Raw genomic sequence first — 9,078 nt, 5'->3', positions numbered from 1 at the left:
ATGCGGTGTTTTTGTTGTTTAGTGAGAACTCAACTCCGAAAGTTACAAAGCAGCTCTAAAATCGTGACAAGCCTCAGCAGCACTGAGAGGCAAGGAGGCTACTCCTAATTTTACACCTAAAAATGTCATTATTAGATACAGGGGGCAATATTAATTTATGAATTTTGACATGCTTTAACATGGGTATTGTTCTGCTAGTTCTCAGAGGTCAAGAGGCAATGCAATCCTTCTCTGCTGGGCAGAGAGGTGCCTAACGTGATATCTGATTTCGGCTCTGGGCTCGGCTGAGATGACAGACTCTGTTAATCTAACACCAGGCAAACCGCAAACTTCCTGCACAAAGAAACCCTCAGCATAAGCATACCTGCCAAGATATGATTAAAACTGTTACTGTCACTGGGACCTAAAACCTGGCATGGGCAAAGGCTTGGCATACAGCCCTCGATTTTAAATGAGCTAGACAAAGTAGGCAGTCATTAGAAGTAGACGTTTTGACATACCGTCTCCCACAGGCACCCAGGAACGTGTCTGGACCAAAATGTGAGTGTGCTGATTTGGAATCCCCGAGGAGGCCTGCTAACTGTCTTTCGTCCTCATGTAAAAGGCTGAGCTGATCTGAGATCGGCACTCGTGGTGATGAAGCTTTTCTTAAGAAAGCGCACAGGATGGATCATTATAAATGGTTACATATTAGTCTCCAGATTGTCCAGTTTGTGTCTTACATTAAGTCTGAAAACACGTCTATTTTATAAACATTTTGCTCCACTATTATTCATGAAAGCAAAGTCTGCAAAAATAAAGGCTGCATTTAAGGTTGATGGTACATGGTAGGGCTAAAGTTTATAATATTCTGACTTGATATTAAAATATAAATTATTTACACTTCCATTTGGCTGATATATCAAATGAAACTCTGCCTCGCTGTTTCTCACTGCCTGCCGTGTTGATTGTTTACTTAAGCTTGGAATTCTAGTGATGGGTCGTTCGCGAACGAAATGGCTCTTAGAGCCGGCTCTTTGACGTGAACGACGCGAGCCGGCGTGGGTTTTTTTTTTTTTTTCTCTCAGCCTCTCTCTCGCACTTTTTTCCCGCTTCACTCTGCACGCGAGCCTTGTGCTTTACGCTGGGCAGAGGGGGGAGGGGCGGTAGTTACACTCAGTAGCACAGGAACAGAGCCAGAGAGAGAGAAAGAGAGGCAGGGACAACAACATTAGAAAGGTATAGTAATCATCCACAACTATTTTCGGTTGCAGATGATAAAGGATTGAGAAAGTTTATTCATGCAGGTCCATATGACAGAGAATATGCATGTTCTTTTAGTTTTCATATTATAATTTATATTTAATTGTGTTGTGGTTTGCAGTGTTTTGTGTTCTTTTCACTTTAAATTTGTGAAAGGAAAAAGCTGAAAATTTAAATAGTTAAAACTTGAAATGTGAATAGTTGATTTTTGTATTATATGATTTATTTATTACATTTTATGTGGAGTGAATAAATAAAAGTATATTTACGGTGGCCCCTAGAGACAAAGCACATACAAACTTCAAATCACGTACGAACTCTGAAGCATGTACAAACTCCAAAACACGTAAAAACACGTACAAACTCCAAAACACGTAAAAACTCCAAAACACGTAAAACGCGTACAAACTCCGAAGCACGTAAAAACTCAGAAGCACGTAAAAACTCAGAAGCACATAAAAACTCAAAACACGTACAAAAGACAACAGAAGTGCTCCAGGATGCTGGGCGCAGTGTTGAGCCTTTGTTATCTTGTGGCTACACAAGCCAGCAAGTACCAACGACCGGATTTGATGTGTGGTAATAACAGGTAAATGAACTTTTTTTTAAATTATTTGAATATATATATGAGTGCCTGTGTATAAATACACAAACAATACACACATGCTTTCAATTGTGTAATTTAAGTGATCTAGTAGCTCTGCTTTGGAAGTTCAGTTCATGCTAGAAATGTGTTTTGGAGTTTGTACGTGTTTTGTCTCTAGGGGCCACCGCATATATTTATATATAAACATATATAAATAAAACCACTTGTTTTTACGTTAGTAATTCCTTTTGTGCATAATTTTATATTATTGTTAATAATAAATTAATTAAAGCAACAAAACAACCCGAAGAGCCGGTTCGGAGCCGAAAGAGCCGGCTCTTTTTAGTGAGCCGAACCGAAAGAGCCGGATCTCTAAAAAGAGCCGGAAATCCCATCACTATGGAATTCATCATTTAAACTTGGACATTCCCCACCTATTAAATACAGAATAAATTGAACATGTTAGCACTTGATTAGCACCAAATTTCAGGAACAACAAGGCTTGGTCACAATTATCTCTCAGAATGTATCGTATTTAAGGTGTTGAAAAACCAAAAGGAAAGTCACACTTGTAAAGTACTTCATTGTGTACATTTCTCTTTTTTAGCAGGCACAACTGTGTGTATAGAAATATGGAAGATGAATGCTGCCTGCATAAAACCACTACATAAAAACAGATCAGCAAAGTTCTCCCTTCACTTGAAATTAAAATAGTTTGAGCCCCTGATGTCCTTCCTGACGCAACCCCAAGAGGGAGCTTGAAATTAAAATCACAGAAGGAAGAAGTAACGTCTCCTCTTGCCTAAACCAACCAGCTGTCCTCCTCTTGAGGTTTGCATCAAGTGATCCAACTAAACACAACACAGATACTTTTTTTCTGGAGTGCTGCCGTGTTTTGAAAAAGATTACAGAGGTCCAGATCTTGCTATCCTCCTAGCTTGTTGCAACCATGTTAGCAAGCTGTTTGGATAGAAATGGATGTATTTCTTTTATAAACTTCGTCATAAACTACATAAATACATTTCTTCATAAAATATACGAATAGAGGGTCAGCATGTCTGCTTAATGACATGTTAATCTATTTAACACTGCCATAAAATATGCTAAAAATATAAACGACAGTCATGCTAAAATAATGGATGCTTTTTGCTAGCTCAGTATTAACCAACAATGCTGCAGCTTGCGTATACATATTTTACATGACAGGAGAGGATAGCTTTGTGATTATTTTTAGCCATGTGTCCTGACAATATTTAAGCTCACACATTGAGCACAAGGACATCACCGCGCCATAAAGTCAGCCACACTCTTAAAGGACATCTACAAAAGCAGCTATGTGTTGTACAAATAGAAACATCAAAGCTCTTTCCCTCACCTCTCTTTCTCCTTCCCTCCTCATTGTCCTCCAGATCTCTGTGACTGTGAAGTGAAAAAGGGGGGGGGGGAAATAATAATACCAAAATCAAAAGACAGTCACAACACAGGTTCCTGTAATTTTTTGATCACAATGGAATATGTCAAGTTTAATCAAAAGACTGGTGTTAGCTAGTCTCCCTACTATGAGCACCCCAAGGCGTGCACATCAGAAGCCAGCAGAGAAGGGCCACATAAAGTGTTTGATGGCAGCTGAGAGATGACACAAAGAGGCTGTTTGTAACTAATTAGGTTCAGTTCGCCTCACCTAGATTTTAATTATGATTGGGTACTTCAAAAATTTCTGCACCAAATGCATTCTTTCAAAAAATAGCTGGGCATGAGCAGAAAACAAGCTTTGCTGCTAAACAGCCAAGCATAGAGGAACCTACTGTTTGCATGCCCAGCACAGCACGTGGAAAATTAATGGTGTTGTGTTTTCCGGTGCCTTACGAGGTGTGCTTTCTGGTACAACATGCTTCTAATTACGCTGCAACACTCAAGTAATATCAAAGTTGTTACTGTTTTTGATACTAATTACATACATCATAGCATTTCTGCCACTAATTGACTCCATGCGCTATTGCTTATTTCTGTTTCCCACTGCATTTACACGACTCGTATTTGTTTTTCTATAAAGCTCTTCAATATTCACGAAGAGGAGAATCTACCTTATCAATTTAGAACGTATTAAGGTCCATCAGAGGTGAAATCACAAACCGTCGTCGTTACAAATTTGCTGTGTTTTTGTGCTGGCCGTGCTCCCTTGCCACATTCATAATAAGTCTTCGGGCTCGGCACTCATTGGTGTGAAGCAAACTGTTAATTCTGAGATTTGTGAGCACCTTAAAATGATTCACAAGCTGCAGCAATTTCTTATCTCACCAGTCTTTTCCCCCCACTATGACAGATTGCAGCCCAGAGGAAAACATTCAGCAGATGAGGAGCTCTAGCACAGACAGGTGATTCACTTCTAATGGATGTTAATGTGGCAGGCACGACTGAGGATATTCCCAGTGGTGTACACTTACAGCTAATTGATAACTGAGGTCTATGAAAAGATGCACATTAAATCATGGCCAATGAGCCTGCCTATAAGGTTGCAGCAATTTTAAAGAGCAAGTCTCCAGAGTCTCTTAAGGTTTCCCACAACTGAAATGCAAACTGAATGAATAATTAAGGTGGAAGTATTCTTAACTCATATTACCTTACTAAGACATTACGATTTCACAACAGTTGCATAAGCATAATCTTATAATGCATAAACAATTTAACCTCCAGCAATACCAGGTTTCTCAATCCCCTAATGACTTTCTTGATTTCTCCTCGTGTTACTGTTTGATTAGTATCGCTCCTAACAAGCCCAGGTGTGATCCTGCAATTTACTTAAATGTAATAAAAAACAACATTTAACTTAATACATGTGCATGCAGATACAATTTGATTCCCTTTGCCATGAACAGATGCCGTACAATAGATGTAAACTTTCAGAAGCTTTAATTTAGAAGGGCATTAAAAATGTGCATGTCTGTGGTGTTTACTAATGGAAATGAAGTTGTTTGTTCATATTAGGAAAGCACTAAGCTATTGTAGTGATCACATACATCACAGGTGATGGGTTTTGCAGCTAGTAACTGGAATGCTGTGCTTGGCAATACACTCATGTGAGTGCCTCTTCAGAATCAGCGTGTAACATAATACAAAAGTATACACTGGTGTACTGTATGCAAATAAACTAGGGGGAAGTTTGTCTGTGTTTCATTTATCCATTACATCACACACTGTTAGTTTGAGATCACTGATCTTATCATGTACTCACCAGCCTTTTTTATTAGTTACATCATGTTAGTAGCTCTGATCCAGAGCTCAGAGCTGTGTTCATTCTTCATGACACAGATTCACCAAATGCTGGAAACATTCGTCAGATATTTTGACATGATAGCATCACACAATTGCTGCACATCCGTGATGTGATTCTCCCATTAAACCATGTATCAAAAGTGCTCTACCGGATTGAGATCTGGTGACTGGGGGGGGGGGGTTCTTAAGGAGCTTTCTCATACGGTGTGTTATCAACCAACCATCAACACCCATCGGAAGATGGGATGAAGCGATGAAGATGGTTAGCAACTAGGTAGGCTGTAGCATTTAAATGATGTTCAGTTGGTACCAAGAAGCCCAAGGTGTGCCAAGAAAATACCCCCCATTACACCAGCACCAGCAGCCTGAACCGTTGATACAAGGCAGGATGCACCCATGCTTTCACATTGTTTATGCCAAGTTCTGGCCTTACCATCTGAATTTTGTGGAAGAAATCAAGACTCATCAGACAAGACAATGTTTTCCATTCATCTGCGGTCGACTGTCATGAGCCTATGTGTAGCCTCAGTTTCCTGTTCTTAGTTGACATGAGTTATTTTTACCTTCCTATCAACTCAAAGGAGCCTAGCAACTCTCCTCTGACCTCTGGCATCAACAAGGCATTTTCACCCAGCTCATTGCAGTTTCTAAAATACTCAGACTCGCCTGTCTGGCAAGACACAACCATGCCACCTTAAAACACCTTTCTTCCGCATTCTGGTGCTAATTTGAACTTCAGCAGGTTGCCTTGACCATGTTAATATGCAATCAGCTGTGGCCATCTGATTGGCTGATTAGATTTGCATTAATGAGCAGTTGAAAAGGTCTATCTAATGAAAATGTATAGGTTCATCACAGGCAAATGACGGTGTGAATATGTAAGTTCAATGTAATATTTTTCACTCATGAAAGTGGTTGAAGTTTATAAATGAAGCCTAGAAAATCATCTTGTCCCTCCATAATATATATATTATATTTGAACAACAGAGCAAAGAATTCTGGGACAGTTTTGATGAATGAATAGCTTTGTGCTTCTGTGTATCTTTCTGTACTATTAGTGTTGGACTGCGTTATTTTAATGAACACTTCGCCTCATTATGACTGTGCTAAATGTTATAATCTGTTCTAACATCAACATCTTCAATTGCCTGAAATAATCAAGACAGATAGTTATGTTTTGTTATTTTGACTTGGCTTCAAACAGACGTTTCAAAAAGTTTCTGTTTGTCCTGATCTGGCGATGGAGGGCACAGATGGCACAGTTCCATAATGGCCCAAGATCCTCAGAGCTCAAATAGGATTGAAGTGACTGTACAAACAGATCAGACAGGTTTAGCCAGATGATATCCTGTAACCCTGCTACCCAGCAGTCAGCCATCTTGTTGTTAGCCAATTAATGGCTCATTACCTGTTTAGCCCGAGCTGTGCCACCTCAGGTTACAAGGCTACCAAAGCTGCACTTCACTCGCTGGTTCAAATCTGATTAGTTGCGCCTAATTGGCACAGATCAGATGTTTTTTTGGCTTTTATGTACCAAGGATCGGGTTTCATGGGCAGTAAAAGAGATGGCATCGACTGCTAGGGAAGAACAAACAGTGATCTTCTTTCACTTTAAGAGAATTAAAACAAAGTTTTCTCCATCTCTCTTTTATTTTTGTGTCTCTGGAGCACATTTTAATCTGCTGTTATCTGTGTGTCAGGAATAACTGGAAATTCAAGGTACTGTCATTGTATCTGAGTGTGATCATTTCCCTGTGTATAAAAGCAGCCTTTTGTGTTTTATGGACAGAAAAGATGTGAGATCTTTGAATGGATCTGTTTGTGTATATAGATGCAAACATCCTTGCTTGTTGGAGTGTTTGCACAAAACTGCATTTATGTGCGTCTGTGCGATTGCACACTTTGTGTATTTTCAAGGACGACCGGTGCTCTTTTTCACTCTTTTCAAACATTTCTTGGTGTCTTGTTGCTCACTTAAAATATTTGCTCTTCTTGCCAAACGCAGGCCCATTAATACTACATGAATATATATTAAATAAACAAAACAAGCAGAGAGCAAAACAGCAGCAAAGCATCCAAACAGCCATGCGTGCATTTATTTTATATTCTCACAGCTTTCAGCCCAAGCAACTCGACCCGTGCACTATCTAGTGAAGTCATGACAGCTAAGATTAATCAGGCTCATTAAAAAAAATACCACCACTGAGCACTATAGACAAAACAGCTTTTGGTTTGCACTGTAGGTATATGCACAGAAAGGGCAGAGTTTTTTTGTTTAAGCATATTAGGAGTGCTGTGTCTTTATTTATTACTGTAATAATATGCAACCAGAACTCAACAAACAGCTCAGTGGAAGACAGAGGAAGCAAATAGTCATTCTGGCTCACATAAGCCTATTGTATATCATACTACATGAAAATTTTTCCCATGAGAATTTGCACCCGGCCTGAAGTGAACTGGACAGACGTGAGTCACACTAATACAAAGCTAATCAATGTGTTACTGTTTAACTGCGAGATAGAGGTTTTGTCCAGAGGCCTTTCACATGTTAAGTGAGGCTAATCTTTTAGTATTAGTGTGCCCAAACCAATTGTTTCTAAAGGCACACAGTGGGCTTTTTGACTACTACTGAAAAGCTGCGAGGTTTGATAGACTTGGGGGAAATTTTCTGGCAAGTGTCGAAACTCAGCTACTCTTCTATTCTAATGTGCAGGCACGCAAAGGTCTGTGTTGTTTTTAATCAAAAACACACATTGCATCTTCGTCCGTGAAACACTCATTCTCACCCTCTCACACTTAGATACACACACAGCTCGTGAGGCCAGGTGGTGTGGTTAGTGCCAGATCTTGGTCTCTGCTCTCCTGAGTGCAATTGGTAACCTGAGCTGCCTGTTTGAGTAACTCAGTTATCCCAAAAGCTTCCTTGCTGCACAGACATCATGGAAAAGTGCCCAAAAACATGGCTTACCTAAGCTCCTAATATTCACTCGCTCTTCGAGGAATATTGAAATAAAGCTTCGAAGGTGGCTTTCACCATTGTGAAGTTCAATATCATAGGAGAAGAGGAAGAATTAAAAGTTGGTTGGGGTATAGGCTTACAGGGGCAGTTTGTATTGAAAATCTGTCATCAAAGTGACACTGAGTCTAAGTAAGGCTGTGGAAATGTGTCAGCTGATGGGACATGACAGACAGGCTTCGGGCCTCCTCGTTTAATTAGAAGTCTGACTTGTTTTGTGGAGCTCACAACTAAAATCTGTCTGCGATCATCTCCCGGGCAAGTTCTAATTTGAACACCATTCACTGTAGATTTAGATTTTCTGCTCACGACCTGCAGGTATGCAATATCTTGCAACAGGATAAACTGTGCCTGTCAGGGCTTTAATGTCAACTGGTTGTCTTGCAAATATTTGTTGTCACTCTGTCCACTCCTGTCATCACCTCTATCTTGTTCCCACACAGTACTGCCTGGGTTTCTCCCCCTCTGCTGTCGTCTACTTCTAATGTAATCTTTTCCTGCGTCTGCTATTTGTTTTAACTTGAAGTGAGAGATGTGTGCTGTGAAACATATTTATGTAGGTAATAATAACTGTGATAATAATGAATTTCACAACTGTGATTAGTTGTGATTGCTGGAGTGGTAGTTGAAAGTAACAATGTCCATGATTATATTTTAAGTGGCCTCCAGATTTTCTTGTTCTCTTTGTTTTATGTTAATTAAATATAATTAAATTGAACTAAAGTCATTTCTTTATATTTTACCAAGAAAATGGGGAATTGGTGCAGCGATTCACTGAAACTTGTGCAAACATACATGGAAATAAAGTATATAGGGTGAAAACTGAGTTTTTAACAGTTTGCATGAGCTTGAAAGTCAACATTTATTCTTAAATATAGCACAAACTTTCTCAGAAGAGCTTTTTTGTCATTGCTTTATGTAATGTCCTGATCCATGCTGAACCTCCTCCATATATACTGAT

This window comes from Mchenga conophoros, linkage group LG5 (assembly GCF_057382185.1).
Source record: "Mchenga conophoros isolate Kocher_MC1m ecotype Shallow Benthic linkage group LG5, M_conophoros_male_GT1.1, whole genome shotgun sequence".
Lineage (NCBI taxonomy): Eukaryota > Metazoa > Chordata > Actinopteri > Cichliformes > Cichlidae > Mchenga > Mchenga conophoros.
Note: the sequence above shows the minus strand (reverse complement) of the source record.